Below are 17,068 nucleotides of genomic sequence, written 5' to 3' on the forward strand. Positions count from 1 at the left end.
CGCCGCGGAACCTTCGAGCGCCGCTACTCAGCAAGTAAACGAGAGGGAGCTGCGCCCGGCCTCGTAAGACGCCTCTTCTCCGGTGCGAGCGCCCCGACGCCGCTGGCCGCCGCCGCCGCCTTGCCGCTATCCCGCCGCGCGTTTGGGGAGGGAGGGCGACCCGTAGGACGGCCCGCCGACTACACGACCGTTTGGCAGAGCGAGTGCAAGGTTAGGCGAGCTGGGCGGTAACTCGGGTTAGTCTGGGGAGACTCGCGGTGGACAGGGGGGCGCGAATCCGGCCGGGCGGCCCCATCGATTAAGCATTGGTAGGGAGCCGAGGATGAGCCGTGCGAAGTGGCCTCGGAGGCGGTCCGTGGGGGACGACGGGGGGGGACGGGCGTCGGCCCTCCGGCCCGAGCAGAGAACGTTCGGTCACCCAAGCGGGAATCTGCGCCCCGGCCCGAGTCGGACTCGGTCGGTGCGGCCCGCTGAGGCCCTCAACTATTCCCGTACGCGGGGGTCGGGAGCTGCGGCGCTGCGCCGGCGACTTACCCGCGCGAGGCACGCACTGCGTGCGGCCAGGATGCGGAGTTGGATCGGCGCTGGTTGGGAACCCTCGGGGAACGAAGGCGGACGGCGGCCAGCCGGCGCCGACGAACCCGTCGGGGAGGGGGCTGGTGGCAGGCGCGATCGGCACTATTGCTGACTGCCGGGAGGGAAGCTGCGCCCCGGCCGAGTCAGACTCAGCCGTTGCGGCCCCCCCGAGCCCGCAGCGCGTAGCGCGGAAGCCATACGCCCCCCCGATGCGGAGCGACAGACGCCCCCGCGACCGCGGTTGGTCGGGAAGGCTTTTCGGATAGAGGTCGGACGGTGTGTGTGTGGACGGCTTCCCGTGGTGCCGCCGCTATCAAGCCGGAGGGTTTGAGAAACGACATTCGCGGAAGGACCGGCGCGGCCGGCGGACGCTCGCACGCGCGGCGCCCGACACTCAGCCGCTCGCTCGGCCTCCGTGGATCGTGGCTAGGTGGGATGGATGCCAAACCGGGTCGTCTCGGTCTCGCCGCAGTACGGTCGCGCCGGGGCCTGCGGGGCGGCGCGGGGAGCGCACGCTCACGCGGCGGCCGGGGCGCTAGAGTGCGACCCGCAGTGGGTAGGAACCGTCCACCCGACGTCGGACGAGCCGAGGCCGATGGAGGCCCTACCAAGGCGGGTCATGAGTGCCAGTCGGTCAGTTGGGTGAGGGGGTACTCGGAGGCCCGCCGGGAGCAGACGGGCGACCGGGGATGGGGGGCGTACGCGGGCGGGCGCCGGGAGAAGACGGCCCGTCCGGGGTCGAATCTCGGCCTGTGTTTTCGGAGCCGGCCGGGCATCACGCTCCCTCCTTGGATGGACAACATTCGTAGTTGACACTTTGTGTCATTTTATCCGAGCGGGCGGGCGCCTCGAGAGGCGGACCGTCCGGGGCGACTCTCGGCCTGTGTTTTCGGAGCCGGCCGGGCCTCACGCTCCCTCCTTGGATGGACAACATTCGTAGTTGACACTTTGTGTCATTTTATCCGAGCGGGCGGGCGCCGCGAGGCGGACCGTCCGGGGCGACTCTCGGCCTGTGTTTAAGGAGCCGGCCGGGCATCACGCTCCTTCCTTGGATGGACAACATTCGCAGTTGACACTTTGTGTCATTTTATCCGAGCAGACGGGCGCCGCGAGGCGGACCGTCCGGGGCGACTCTCGGCCTGTGTTTTCGGAGCCGGCCGGGCATCACGCTCCCTCCTTGGATGGACAACATTCGTAGTTGACACTTTGTGTCATTTTATCCGAGCAGACGGGCGCCGCGAGGCGACCGTCCGGGGCGACTCTCGGCCTGTGTTTAAGGAGCCGGCCGGGCATCACGCTCCTTCCTTGGATGGACAACATTCGTAGTTGACACTTTGTGTCATTTTATCCGAGCGGGCGGGCGCCGCGAGGCGGACCGTCCGGGGCGACTCTCGGCCTGTGTTTAAGGAGCCGGCCGGGCATCACGCTCCTTCCTTGGATGGACAACATTCGCAGTTGACACTTTGTGTCATTTTATCCGAGCAGACGGGCGCCGCGAGGCGGACCGTCCGGGGCGACTCTCGGCCTGTGTTTTCGGAGCCGGCCGGGCATCACGCTCCCTCCTTGGATGGACAACATTCGTAGTTGACACTTTGTGTCATTTTATCCGAGCAGACGGGCGCCGCGAGGCGACCGTCCGGGGCGACTCTCGGCCTGTGTTTAAGGAGCCGGCCGGGCATCACGCTCCTTCCTTGGATGGACAACATTCGTAGTTGACACTTTGTGTCATTTTATCCGAGCGGGCGGGCGCCGCGAGGCGGACCGTCCGGGGCGACTCTCGGCCTGTGTTTAAGGAGCCGGCCGGGCATCACGCTCCTTCCTTGGATGGACAACATTCGCAGTTGACACTTTGTGTCATTTTATCCGAGCAGACGGGCGCCGCGAGGCGGACCGTCCGGGGCGACTCTCGGCCTGTGTTTTCGGAGCCGGCCGGGCATCACGCTCCCTCCTTGGATGGACAACATTCGTAGTTGACACTTTGTGTCATTTTATCCGAGCAGACGGGCGCCGCGAGGCGGACCGTCCGGGGCGACTCTCGGCCTGTGTTTAAGGAGCCGGCCGGGCATCACGCTCCTTCCTTGGATGGACAACATTCGCAGTTGACACTTTGTGTCATTTTGTTCGGCCTGTGTTTAAGGAGGCGGCCGTCCTCCACTCGGTCCGTGTTTAAGGAGCGACACTCGCGCTCCGGTTCGGCCTGTATTTAGGGAGGCGGCCGTCCTCCGCTTGGTCTGTGTTAAGGGCGACACTCTGTCCATGTTTGAGGAGCCTGGCCCTGACGCTCCTCTCCGGCCTGTGTTTAAGGAGGCGGCCGTCCTCCCCTTGGTCCGTGTTAAGGGCGACACTCGGTCCATGTTTGAGGAGCCTGGCCCTGACGCTCCTCTCCGGCCTGTGTTTAAGGAGGCGGCCGTCCTCCCCTTGGTCCGTGTTAAGGGCGACACTCGGTCCATGTTTGAGGAGCCTGGCCCTGACGCTCCTCTCCGGCCTGTGTTTAAGGAGGCGGCCGTCCTCCCCTTGGTCTGTGTTAAGGGCGACACTCGGTCCATGTTTGAGGAGCCTGGCCCTGACGCTCCTCTCCGGCCTGTGTTTAAGGAGGCGGCCGTCCTCCCCTTGGTCCGTGTTAAGGGCGACACTCGGTCCATGTTTGAGGAGCCTGGCCCTGACGCTCCTCTCCGGCCTGTGTTTAAGGAGGCGGCCGTCCTCCCCTTGGTCCGTGTTAAGGGCGACACTCGGTCCATGTTTGAGGAGCCTGGCCCTGACGCTCCTCTCCGGCCTGTGTTTAAGGAGGCGGCCGTCCTCCCCTTGGTCTGTGTTAAGGGCGACACTCGGTCCATGTTTGAGGAGCCTGGCCCTGACGCTCCTCTCCGGCCTGTGTTTAAGGAGGCGGCCGTCCTCCCCTTGGTCTGTGTTAAGGGCGACACTCGGTCCATGTTTGAGGAGCCTGGCCCTGACGCTCCTCTCCGGCCTGTGTTTAAGGAGGCGGCCGTCCTCCCCTTGGTCTGTGTTAAGGGCGACACTCGGTCCGTGTTTAAGGAGCGGCCCTCGCGCTCCGGTTCGGCCTGTATTTAGGGAGGCGGCCGTCCTCCGCTTGGTCTGTGTTAAGGGCGACACTCGGTCCGTGTTTAAGGAGCCGGCCCTGACGCTCCTCTTCGGCCTGTGTTTAAGGAGGCGGCCGTCCTCCACTTCCTTCCATGCACCACCACATTCGCAGTTGACACTTTGCCATTTTTTCAGAGAGGTGACACTTAGTCGTTTTTTCGAAAGTTGACACTTAGTCGTTTTTTCGAAAGTTGACACTTTGCCGTTTTTTCAGAGAGGCGACACTTAGTCGTTTTTTCGAAAGTTGACACTTAGCCGTTTTTTCGAAAGTTGACACTTAGCCGTTTTTTCGAAAGTTGACACTTAGCCGTTTTTTCGAAAGTTGACACTTAGTCACTTTTTCGCCACAGTGACACCTCCAGCGCGTGCCACGGCGCTTTTCAGGTCTTCTATCCGACCTTGTGCTGTCGAGGACGGCGTGTCCGACGCCGTGGGGAGACCAGCACCATCTCCTCCATACTCGTAAACGGGGTGCTTTGGAAAACGGGGGGAAAGTCGATGAGTACACTGACTACTGGGACCATTTCATTGTACTCTGGCGCACCTGAAGACCAAAAAAGGTACTGCACCTTAGCCCGGGTACCTCACCCCCTGGTACCTCGAGGAGAACTTAGAAAAATTTCGACAAATTTTTGGTGAGCTCCAGGGAGAGAGGCTGATTTTTCGCTTTTTGAGGCCGACCGCCGAACCGGCGCGGGGCGGACTCACAAGCCCCCCAGAGCCGTGGGCACTTAGTCGTTTTTTCAGAGAGGCGACACTTAGTCGTTTTTTCAGAGGCGACACTTAGTCGTTTTTTCGAAAGTTGACACTTAGCCGTTTTTTCGAAAGTCGACACTTAGCCGTTTTTTTGGAAAGTTGACACTTAGTCGTTTTTTCGAAAGTTGACACTTAGTCGTTTTTTCGCCACAATTGGCTCTGAGCTCCAGGGGGAGAGCCTGGTTTTGCCTTATTTCAGGCCGGCTGGGGAACCGGCGCCGGTCGGATGCACGAGCCCGGCAGAGCCGTGGGCACTTAGAAAATTTTCGCCGATTAAGCTGGGACCTCCAGGCGGAGACCGGCATTCCTCGTCCTCGGGGTTCGACCCAGGAACCGGCGCTGGGCAGACGCCGTAGCCACGCAGAGCCGTGGGCACTTAGAAAATATTCGCCAAGTTGGCTCTGAGCTCCAGGCGGAGAGGCTGGTTTTGCCTTATTTCAGGCCGGCTGGGGAACCGGCGCGGGTCGGATGCACGAGCCCGCAGAGCCGTGGGCACTTTGCCATTTTCTCAGAGTCGACACTTAGTCGTTTTTTCAGAGAGGCGACACTCTGTCGTTTTTTCGAAAGTTGACACTTTGCCGTTTTTTCAGAGAGGCGACACTTAGCCGTTTTTTCGAAAGTTGACACTTAGCCGTTTTTTCGAAAGTCGACACTTAGCCGTTTTTTCAGAGATGTGACACTTTGCCGTTTTTTCGAAAGTCGACACTTAGCCGTTTTTTCAGAGATGTGACACTTAGAAACTTTTTGCCAAGTTGGCTGTGAGCTCCAGGAGGAGACCGTCATTTTTCGTCATTCGAGGCCGACTGCGGAACCGGCGCTGGGCGGACGCCAAAGCTCGGCAGGGCCGTGGGCACTTAGAAACTTTTTGCCAAGTTGGCTGTGAGCTCCAGGAGGAGACCGTCATTTTTCGTCATTCGAGGCCGACTGCGGAACCGGCGCTGGGCGGACGCCAAAGCTCGGCAGGGCCGTGGGCACTTAGAAACTTTTTGCCAAGTTGGCTGTGAGCTCCAGGAGGAGACCGTCATTTTTCGTCATTCGAGGCCGACTGCGGAACCGGCGCTGAGCGGACGCCAAAGCTCGGCAGGGCCGTGGGCACTTAGAAACTTTTTGCCAAGTTGGCTGTGAGCTCCAGGAGGAGACCGTTATTTTTCGTCATTCGAGGCCGACTGCGGAACCGGCGCTGAGCGGACGCCAAAGCTCGGCAGGGCCGTGGGCACTTAGAAACTTTTTGCCAAGTTGGCTGTGAGCTCCAGGAGGAGACCGTTATTTTTCGTCATTCGAGGCCGACTGCGGAACCGGCGCTGAGCGGACGCCAAAGCTCGGCAGGGCCGTGGGCACTTAGAAACTTTTTGCCAAGTTGGCTGTGAGCTCCAGGAGGAGACCGTTATTTTTCGTCATTCGAGGCCGACTGCGGAACCGGCGCTGGGCGGACGCCAAAGCTCGGCAGGGCCGTGGGCACTTAGAAACTTTTTGCCAAGTTGGCTGTGAGCTCCAGGAGGAGACCGTTATTTTTCGTCATTCGAGGCCGACTGCGGAACCGGCGCTGGGCGGACGCCAAAGCTCGGCAGGGCCGTGGGCACTTAGAAACTTTTTGCCAAGTTGGCTGTGAGCTCCAGGAGGAGACCGTCATTTTTCGTCATTCGAGGCTGACTGCGGAACCGGCGCTGGGCGGACGCCAAAGCTCGGCAGGGCCGTGGGCACTTAGAAACTTTTTGCCAAGTTGGCTGTGAGCTCCAGGAGGAGACCGTTATTTTTCGTCATTGGAGGCCGACTGCGGAACCGGCGCTGGGCGGACGCCAAAGCTCGGCAGGGCCGTGGGCACTTAGAAACTTTTTGCCAAGTTGGCTGTGAGCTCCAGGAGGAGACCGTTATTTTTCGTCATTCTAGGCCGGCTGCAGAACCGGCGCGGGTCGGATGCACGAGCCCGCAGAGCCGTGGGCACTTTGCCACTTTTTCGCCACAATTGGCTGTGAGCTCCAGGAGGAGACCGTTATTTTTCGTCATTCTAGGCCGGTTGCAGAACCGGCGCGGCTCGGATGCACGAGCCCGCAGAGCCGTGGGCACTTAGAAAATTTTCAGAGAGGCGACACTTTGCCATTTTTTCAGAGAGGTGACACTTAGTCGTTTTTTCGAAAGTTGACACTTAGCCGTTTTTTCGAAAGTTGACACTTAGTCGTTTTTTCGAAAGTTGACACTTAGTCGTTTTTTCGCCAAAGTGCCCACCTCCAGCGCGTGCCACGGCGCTTTCCAGGTCTTCTATCCGACCTTGTGCTGTCGAGGACGGCGTGTCCGACGCCGTGGGGAGACCAGCACCATCTCCTCCATACTCGTAAACGAGGTGCTTTGGAAAACGGGGGGAAAGTCGATGAGTACACTGACTACTGGGACCATTTCATTGTACTCTGGCGCACCTGAAGACCAAAAAAGGTACTGCACCTTAGCCCGGGTACCTCACCCCCTGGTACCTCGAGGTGAGCTCCAGGGAGAGAGGCTGATTTTTTGCTTTTTGAGGCCGACCACCGAACCGGCGCGGGGCGGACTCACAAGCCCCGCAGAGCCGTGGGCACTTAGTCGTTTTTTCGAAAGTTGACACTTAGTCGTTTTTTCGCCGATTTTGCTGGGACCTCCAGGCGAGGACCGGCGTTTTTCGTCTTCCGGGTCCGACCCGGGAACCAGCGCCGAGCGGACACATTCGCTCGCTAGTGCCGTTGGCACTTAGAAAATTTTTCGTTTGTCATGAGCTCCGGGCGGAGACCGGCGTTTTTCGTCTTCCGGGTCCGACCCGGGAACCAGCGCCGAGCGGACACATTCGCTCGCAAGTGCCGTTGGCACTTAGAAAATTTTTCGTTTGTCATGAGCTCCGGGCGGAGAGCGGCGTTTTTCGTCTTCCGGGTTCGACCCGGGAACCAGCGCCGAGCGGACACATTCGCTCGCTAGTGCCGTTGGCACTTAGAAAATTTTTCGTTTGTCATGAGCTCCGGGCGGAGACCGGCGTTTTTTGTCTTCCGGGTTCGACCCGGGAACCAGCGCCGAGCGGACACATTCGCTCGCTAGTGCCGTTGGCACTTAGAAAATTTTTCGTTTGTCATGAGCTCCGGGCGGAGAGCGGCGTTTTTCGTCTTCCGGGTTCGACCCGGGAACCAGCGCCGAGCGGACACATTCGCTCGCTAGTGCCGTTGGCACTTAGAAAATTTTTCGTTTGTCATGAGCTCCGGGCGGAGAGCGGCGTTTTTCGTCTTCCGGGTTCGACCCGGGAACCAGCGCCGAGCGGACACATTCGCTCGCTAGTGCCGTTGGCACTTAGAAAATTTTACGTTTGTCATGAGCTCCGGGCGGAGAGCGGCGTTTTTCGTCTTCCGGGTTCGACCCGGGAACCAGCGCCGAGCGGACACATTCGCTCGCTAGTGCCGTTGGCACTTAGAAAATTTTTCGTTTGTCATGAGCTCCGGGCGGAGAGCGGCGTTTTTCGTCTTCCGGGTTCGACCCGGGAACCAGCGCCGAGCGGACACATTCGCTCGCTAGTGCCGTTGGCACTTAGAAAATTTTTCGTTTGTCATGAGCTCCGGGCGGAGAGCGGCGTTTTTCGTCTTCCGGGTTCGACCCGGGAACCAGCGCCGAGCGGACACATTCGCTCGCTAGTGCCGTTGGCACTTAGAAAATTTTTCGTTTGTCATGAGCTCCGGGCGGAGAGCGGCGTTTTTCGTCTTCCGGGTTCGACCCGGGAACCAGCGCCGAGCGGACACATTCGCTCGCTAGTGCCGTTGGCACTTAGAAAATTTTTCGTTTGTCATGAGCTCCGGGCGGAGAGCGGCGTTTTTCGTCTTCCGGGTTCGACCCGGGAACCAGCGCCGAGCGGACACATTCGCTCGCTAGTGCCGTTGGCACTTAGAAAATTTTTCGTTTGTCATGAGCTCCGGGCGGAGACCGGCATTTTTCGTCATTCGAGGCCGACGGGGGAACCAGCCGGAGCGGACACGTTTGCTCGGAAGAGCCGTTGGCACTTAGAAAAAATTCCGTGTCTCGTGAGCTCCAGGGGGGACAGGCTGGTTTTATTCATCCGTAGCCGACATGGGAACCAGCGCGGAGCGGATTGGTGTTGCGCTGCCATATACCTCATCTCTCTCAAGAGTCCCCCCCTTATACGTGCCGATGGTGTTTTGGAAAACGGGGGGTAACTGGATGAGTACACTGACTAGTGGGACCAAGTACACTAATAGCCCCTGGTACCTAAAATGGAAGTATAGAGGCCGACTTTCGGGCAAGATCACGCCGGGTTAGGCTTCCAGGACCTCGGCTAAGCAATTTTAACGGGTTGCCCGGTTCTTTTTTGAACCAGCCCGGTTCTTTTTTTTTATCCAGCCCGGTTCTTTTTACACTTCCAGCTGGAGCTCGGGAGCGGCTTTTTGCACAAGATCACGCCGTGTTAGGCTTCCAGGACCTCAGCTAAGCAATTTTAACGGGTCGCCCGGTTCTTTTTTGATCCAGCCCGGTTCTTTTTTTTATCCAGCCTGGTTCTTTTTACACTTCCAGCTGGAGCTCGGGAGCGGCTTTTTGCACAAGAACACGCCGTGTTAGGCTTCCAGGACCTCGGCTAAGCAATTTTAACGGGTCGCCCGGTTCTTTTTTGATCCAGCCCGGTTCTTTTTTTTATCCAGCCTGGTTCTTTTTACACTTCCAGCTGGAGCTCGGGAGCGGCTTTTTGCACAAGATCACGCCGTGTTAGGCTTCCAGGACCTCGGCTAAGCAATTTTAACGGGTCGCCCGGTTCTTTTTTTTATCCAGCCCGGTTCTTTTTTTTATCCAGCCCGGTTCTTTTTACACTTCCAGCTGGAGCTCGGGAGCGGCTTTTTGCACAAGATCACGCCGTGTTAGGCTTCCAGGACCTCGGCTAAGCAATTTTAACGGGTCGCCCGGTTCTTTTTTGATCCAGCCCGGTTCTTTTTTTTATCCAGCCTGGTTCTTTTTACACTTCCAGCTGGAGCTCGGGAGCGGCTTTTTGCACAAGATCACGCCGGGTTAGGCTTCCAGGACCTCGGCTAAGCAATTTTAACGGGTCGCCCGGTTCTTTTTTTGATCCAGCCCGGTTCTTTTTTTTTATCCAGCCTGGTTCTTTTTACACTTCCAGCTGGAGCTCGGGAGCGGCTTTTTGCACAAGATCACGCCGTGTTAGGCTTCCAGGACCTCGGCTAAGCAATTTTAACGGGTCGCCCGGTTCTTTTTTGATCCAGCCCGGTTCTTTTTTTTATCCAGCCCGGTTCTTTTTACACTTCCAGCTGGAGCTCGGGAGCGGCTTTTTGCACAAGATCACGCCGGGTTAGGCTTCCAGGACCTCGGCTAAGCAATTTTAACGGGTCGCCCGGTTCTTTTTTGATCCAGCCCGGTTCTTTTTTTATCCAGCCCGGTTCTTTTTACACTTCCAGCTGGAGCTCGGCAGCGGCTTTTTGCACAAGATCACGCCGTGTTAGGCTTCCAGGACCTCGGCTAAGCAATTTTAACGGGTCGCCCGGTTCTTTTTTGATCCAGCCCGGTTCTTTTTTTATCCAGCCCGGTTCTTTTTACACTTCCAGCTGGAGCTCGGGAGCGGCTTTTTGCACAAGATCACGCCGTGTTAGGCTTCCAGGACCTCGGCTAAGCAATTTTAACGGGTCGCCCGGTTTTTTTTTTTGATCCAGCCCGGTTCTTTTTTTATCCAGCCCGGTTCTTTTTACACTTCCAGCTGGAGCTCGGCAGCGGCTTTTTGCACAAGATCACGCCGTGTTAGGCTTCCAGGACCTCGGCTAAGCAATTTTAACGGGTCGCCCGGTTCTTTTTTTGATCCAGCCCGGTTCTTTTTTTTATCCAGCCCGGTTCTTTTTACACTTCCAGCTGGAGCTCGGGAGCGGCTTTTTGCACAAGATCACGCCGTGTTTGGCTTCCAGGACCTCGGCTCAGCAATTTTAACGGGTCGCCCGGTTCTTTTTTGATCCAGCCCGGTTCTTTTTTTTATCCAGCCTGGTTCTTTTTACACTTCCAGCTGGAGCTCGGGAGCGGCTTTTTGCACAACAACACGCCGTGTTAGGCTTCCAGGACCTCGGCTAAGCAATTTTAACGGGTCGCCCGGTTCTTTTTTGATCCAGCCCGGTTCTTTTTTTATCCAGCCCGGTTCTTTTTACACTTCCAGCTGGAGCTCGGGAGCGGCTTTTTGCACAAGAACACGCCGTGTTAGGCTTCCAGGACCTCGGCTAAGAAATTTTAACGGGTCGCCCGGTTCTTTTTTTGATCCAGCCCGGTTCTTTTTTTATCCAGCCCGGTTCTTTTTACACTTCCAGCTGGAGCTCGGGAGCGGCTTTTTGCACAAGATCACGCCGTGTTAGGCTTCCAGGACCTCGGCTCAGCAATTTTAACGGGTCGCCCGGTTCTTTTTTGATCCAGCCCGGTTCTTTTTTTATCCAGCCCGGTTCTTTTTACACTTCCAGCTGGAGCTCGGGAGCGGCTTTTTGCACAAGATCACGCCGTGTTAGGCTTCCAGGACCTCGGCTAAGCAATTTTAACGGGTCGCCCGGTTCTTTTTTTGATCCAGCCCGGTTCTTTTTTTTTATCCAGCCTGGTTCTTTTTACACTTCCAGCTGGAGCTCGGGAGCGGCTTTTTGCACAAGATCACGCCGTGTTAGGCTTCCAGGACCTCGGCTAAGCAATTTTAACGGGTCGCCCGGTTCTTTTTTGATCCAGCCCGGTTCTTTTTCCACTTCCAGCTGGAGCTCAGCAGCGGCTTTTTGCACAAGATCACGCCGGGTTAGGCTTCCAGGACCTCGGCTAAGCACTTCTAACGGGTCGCCCGGTTCTTTTTTTTTTTGAACCAGCCCGGTTCTTTTTACACTTCCAGCTGGAGCTCAGCAGCGGCTTTTTGCACAAGATCACGCCGGGTTAGGGTTCCAGGACCTCGGCTAAGCAATTTTAACGGGCCGCCCGGTTCTTTTTTTGATCCAGCCCGGTTCTTTTTACACTTCCAGCTGGAGCTCAGCAGCGGCTTTTTGCACAAGATCACGCCGGGTTAGGCTTCCAGGACCTCGGCTAAGCACTTCTAACGGGCCCTGGTCCACCCCTGCCAGCGCATTTCAAAACTTGGCATTAATTTCGACCTAAGAGACGAAGTCTGATTTTTTTCTACCACTTGGGCGGCCTTTTTGCACCCAGAACACCCGCACCGGCACCATAAATTCGAAGGGTGCCGAGTGCGTCGGCGCAGATTCTGCGACGGAGTGACACTTCCCTCTTGTGGACATTCGGCGGTAGGTGAAATGCGCACTCGGTCTTCTCTTTTCTTTTCCTTCCAGTGAAACTTTGGCAACATTCTGCGAGCTGCTGGCTTCCAGAACCTCGGCCAAGCAGGTGGAGGATTTTTTTCCACTTCCAGCTGGAGGTGAGGAGGGACTTTTTGGGCAAGATCACGCCGACTTAGCAAGCAAGGTGGAAGTGCCAGCATGCAGTGGCTGGAAGTGTGGATGTGGAGCTCCAGCACCCTCCCTGCCTATGGAAGTGTGGAGCTCCAGCACCCTCCCTGCCTATGGAAGTGTGGAGCTCCAGCACCCTCCCTGCCTATGGAAGTGTGGAGCTCCAGCACCCTCCCTGCCTATGGAAGTGTGGAGCTCCAGCACCCTCCCTGCCTATGGAAGTGTGGAGCTCCAGCACCCTCCCTGCCTATGGAAGTGTGGAGCTCCAGCACCCTCCCTGCCTATGGAAGTGTGGAGCTCCAGCACCCTCCCTGCCTATGGAAGTGTGGAGCTCCAGCACCCTCCCTGCCTATGGAAGTGTGGAGCTCCAGCACCCTCCCTGCCTATGGAAGTGTGGAGCTCCAGCACCCTCCCTGCCTATGGAAGTGTGGAGCTCCAGCACCCTCCCTGCCTATGGAAGTGTGGAGCTCCAGCACCCTCCCTGCCTATGGAAGTGTGGAGCTCCAGCACCCTCCCTGCCTATGGAAGTGTGGAGCTCCAGCACCCTCCCTGCCTATGGAAGTGTGGAGCTCCAGCACCCTCCCTGCCTATGGAAGTGTGGAGCTCCAGCACCCTCCCTGCCTATGGAAGTGTGGAGCTCCAGCACCCTCCCTGCCTATGGAAGTGTGGAGCTCCAGCACCCTCCCTGCCTATGGAAGTGTGGAGCTCCAGCACCCTCCCTGCCTATGGAAGTGTGGAGCTCCAGCACCCTCCCTGCCTATGGAAGTGTGGAGCTCCAGCACCCTCCCTGCCTATGGAAGTGTGGAGCTCCAGCACCCTCCCTGCCTATGGAAGTGTGGAGCTCCAGCACCCTCCCTGCCTATGGAAGTGTGGAGCTCCAGCACCCTCCCTGCCTATGGAAGTGTGGAGCTCCAGCACCCTCCCTGCCTATGGAAGTGTGGAGCTCCAGCACCCTCCCTGCCTATGGAAGTGTGGAGCTCCAGCACCCTCCCTGCCTATGGAAGTGTGGAGCTCCAGCACCCTCCCTGCCTATGGAAGTGTGGAGCTCCAGCACCCTCCCTGCCTATGGAAGTGTGGAGCTCCAGCACCCTCCCTGCCTATGGAAGTGTGGAGCTCCAGCACCCTCCCTGCCTATGGAAGTGTGGAGCTCCAGCACCCTCCCTGCCTATGGAAGTGTGGAGCTCCAGCACCCTCCCTGCCTATGGAAGTGTGGAGCTCCAGCACCCTCCCTGCCTATGGAAGTGTGGAGCTCCAGCACCCTCCCTGCCTATGGAAGTGTGGAGCTCCAGCACCCTCCCTGCCTATGGAAGTGTGGAGCTCCAGCACCCTCCCTGCCTATGGAAGTGTGGAGCTCCAGCACCCTCCCTGCCTATGGAAGTGTGGAGCTCCAGCACCCTCCCTGCCTATGGAAGTGTGGAGCTCCAGCACCCTCCCTGCCTATGGAAGTGTGGAGCTCCAGCACCCTCCCTGCCTATGGAAGTGTGGAGCTCCAGCACCCTCCCTGCCTATGGAAGTGTGGAGCTCCAGCACCCTCCCTGCCTATGGAAGTGTGGAGCTCCAGCACCCTCCCTGCCTATGGAAGTGTGGAGCTCCAGCACCCTCCCTGCCTATGGAAGTGTGGAGCTCCAGCACCCTCCCTGCCTATGGAAGTGTGGAGCTCCAGCACCCTCCCTGCCTATGGAAGTGTGGAGCTCCAGCACCCTCCCTGCCTATGGAAGTGTGGAGCTCCAGCACCCTCCCTGCCTATGGAAGTGTGGAGCTCCAGCACCCTCCCTGCCTATGGAAGTGTGGAGCTCCAGCACCCTCCCTGCCTATGGAAGTGTGGAGCTCCAGCACCCTCCCTGCCTATGGAAGTGTGGAGCTCCAGCACCCTCCGTGCCTGGAGCTATGGAGCTATGGAAGTATGGAGCTATGGAGCTATGGAGCTATGGAGCCACCAGCCAGCACCCTCCGTGGCTCAACCACGCCGGCCCAGAGTTCCAGCCGCTCGGCTTCACTCTCTCACAAGCCCCGCCTGGAGCTCCCCAGCCCGCGCCAGGTACCTCAACTACCGAGGCCAGCCGCTCGACCAGGCCGGCCGAGAGTTCCAGCCGCTCGGCTTCACTCTCTCACAAGCCCCGCCTGGAGCTCCCCGGCCCACCCCTGGTACCTCAACTACCGAGGCCAGCCGCTCGACCACGCCGGCGCAGAGTTCCAGCCGCTCGGATGAGCTCTGCCACTCTCCCGCCGCGCAGCCACCGGTAACGGGGAAATGTCGCCGCCTTGTGGACACGCCGTTGTAAATGAATGGGCTTTCGCACTTAGTGCAATTTTCGCCAACTCTCTGACTGGAGCTATGGAAGTATGGAGCTATGGAGCCACCAGCCACCCAGGCTGGAGCTATGGAGCTCTGGAGGTATGGAGCTATGGAGCCCTGGAGCTATGGAGCTATGGAGCCCTGGAGCTATGGAGCCCTGGAGCTATGGAGCTATGGAGCTCTGGTGCTATGGAGCTATGGAGCTCTGGTGCTATGGAGCTATGGAGCTCTGGTGCTATGGAGCTATGGAGCTCTGGTGCTATGGAGCTATGGAGCTCTGGTGCTATGGAGCTATGGAGCTCTGGTGCTATGGAGCTATGGAGCTCTGGTGCTATGGAGCTATGGAGCTCTGGTGCTATGGAGCTATGGAGCTCTGGTGCTATGGAGCTATGGAGCTATGGAGCTCTGGTGCTATGGAGCTATGGAGCTCTGGTGCAATGGAGCTATGGAGCTCTGGTGCTATGGAGCTATGGAGCTCTGGTGCTATGGAGCTCTGGTGCTATGGAGCTATGGAGCTCTGGTGCTATGGAGCTCTGGAGCTCTGGAGGTATGGAGCTATGGAGCTATGGAGCCACCAGCCAGCACCCTCCGTGGCTGGATCAATGGAAGTGTTTTAGGTACCAGGCAGCCAAAGGGCCGAGGCCTCACGCTCGACCACGCCGGCGCAGAGTTCCAGCCGCTCGGATAAGCTCTGTCACTCACCCGCCGCGCAGCCACCGGTAACGGGGAAATGTCGCCGCCTTGTGGACACGCCGTTGTAAATGAATGGGCTTTCGCACTTAGTGCAATTTTAGCCAACTCTCTGACTGGAGCTATGGAAGTATGGAGCTATGGAGCCACCAGCCACCCAGGCTGGAGCTATGGAGCTCTGGAGGTATGGAGCTATGGAGCCCTGGAGCTATGGAGCTATGGAGCCCTGGAGCTATGGAGCCCTGGAGCTATGGAGCTATGGAGCTCTGGTGCTATGGAGCTATGGAGCTCTGGTGCTATGGAGCTATGGAGCTCTGGTGCTATGGAGCTATGGAGCTCTGGTGCTATGGAGCTATGGAGCTCTGGTGCTATGGAGCTATGGAGCTCTGGTGCTATGGAGCTATGGAGCTCTGGTGCTATGGAGCTATGGAGCTCTGGTGCTATGGAGCTATGGAGCTATGGAGCCACCAGCCAGCACCCTCCGTGGCTGGATCAATGGAAGTGTTTTAGGTACCAGGCAGCCAAAGGGCCGGGGCCTCACGCTCGACCACGCCGGCGCAGAGTTCCAGCCGCTCGGATAAGCTCTGTCACTCACCCGCCACGCAGCCACCGGTAACGGGGAAATGTCGCCGCCTGGCGGACACGCCGTTGTAAATGAATGGGCTTTCGCACTTAGTGCAATTTTCGCCAACTCTCTGACTGGAGCTATGGAAGTATGGAGCTATGGAGCCACCAGCCACCCAGGCTGGAGCTATGGAGCTATGGAGGTATGGAGCTATGGAGCCCTGGAGCTATGGAGCTATGGAGCCCTGGAGCTATGGAGCCCTGGAGCTATGGAGCTATGGAGCTCTGGTGCTATGGAGCTATGGAGCTCTGGTGCTATGGAGCTATGGAGCTCTGGTGCTATGGAGCTATGGAGCTCTGGTGCTATGGAGCTATGGAGCTATGGAGCCACCAGCCAGCACCCTCCGTGGCTGGATCAATGGAAGTGTTTTAGGTACCAGGCAGCCAAAGGGCCGGGGCCTCACGCTCGACCACGCCGGCGCAGAGTTCCAGCCGCTCGGATAAGCTCTGTCACTCACCCGCCACGCAGCCACCGGTAACGGGGAAATGTCGCCGCCTGGCGGACACGCCGTTGTAAATGAATGGGCTTTCGCACTTAGTGCAATTTTCGCCAACTCTCTGACTGGAGCTATGGAAGTATGGAGCTATGGAGCCACCAGCCACCCAGGCTGGAGCTATGGAGCTATGGAGGTATGGAGCTATGGAGCCCTGGAGCTATGGAGCTATGGAGCCCTGGAGCTATGGAGCCCTGGAGCTATGGAGCTATGGAGCTCTGGTGCTATGGAGCTATGGAGCTCTGGTGCTATGGAGCTATGGAGCTCTGGTGCTATGGAGCTATGGAGCTCTGGTGCTATGGAGCTATGGAGCTCTGGTGCTATGGAGCTATGGAGCTCTGGTGCTATGGAGCTATGGAGCTCTGGTGCTATGGAGCTATGGAGCTCTGGTGCTATGGAGCTATGGAGCTCTGGTGCTATGGAGCTATGGAGCTCTGGTGCTATGGAGCTATGGAGCTATGGAGCCACCAGCCAGCACCCTCCGTGGCTGGATCAATGGAAGTGTTTTAGGTACCAGGCAGCCAAAGGGCCGGGGCCTCACGCTCGACCACGCCGGCGCAGAGTTCCAGCCGCTCGGATAAGCTCTGTCACTCACCCGCCGCGCAGCCACCGGTAACGGGGAAATGTCGCCGCCTGGCGGACACGCCGTTGTAAATGAATGGGCTTTCGCACTTAGTGCAATTTTAGCCAACTCCGTGGCTGCAAGTATGGAAGTATGGAGCTATGGAGCCACCAGCCAGCACCCTCCGCGGCTGGAGCTATGGAGCTCCGGGGCTATGGAGCTCCGGGGCTATGGAGCTCCGGGGCTATGGAGCTATGGAGCTATGGAGCTCCGGGGCTATGGAGCTATGGAGCTCCGGGGCTATGGAGCTATGGAGCTCCGGGGCTATGGAGCTCCGGGGCTATGGAGCTCCGGGGCTATGGAGCTATGGAGCTATGGAGCTCCGGGGCTATGGAGCTATGGAGCTCCGGGGCTATGGAGCTATGGAGCTCCGGGGCTATGGAGCTCCGGGGCTATGGAGCTATGGAGCTCCGGGGCTATGGAGCTATGGAGCTCCGGGGCTATGGAGCTCTGGAGCTCTGGAAGTATGGATGATCCAGCA

The sequence above is a fragment of the Syngnathus leptorhynchus genome, unplaced genomic scaffold, assembly GCF_054491065.1.
Source record: "Syngnathus leptorhynchus isolate UIUO unplaced genomic scaffold, UIUO_Slep HiC_scaffold_33, whole genome shotgun sequence".
NCBI classification, from domain to species: Eukaryota; Metazoa; Chordata; class Actinopteri; order Syngnathiformes; family Syngnathidae; genus Syngnathus; species Syngnathus leptorhynchus.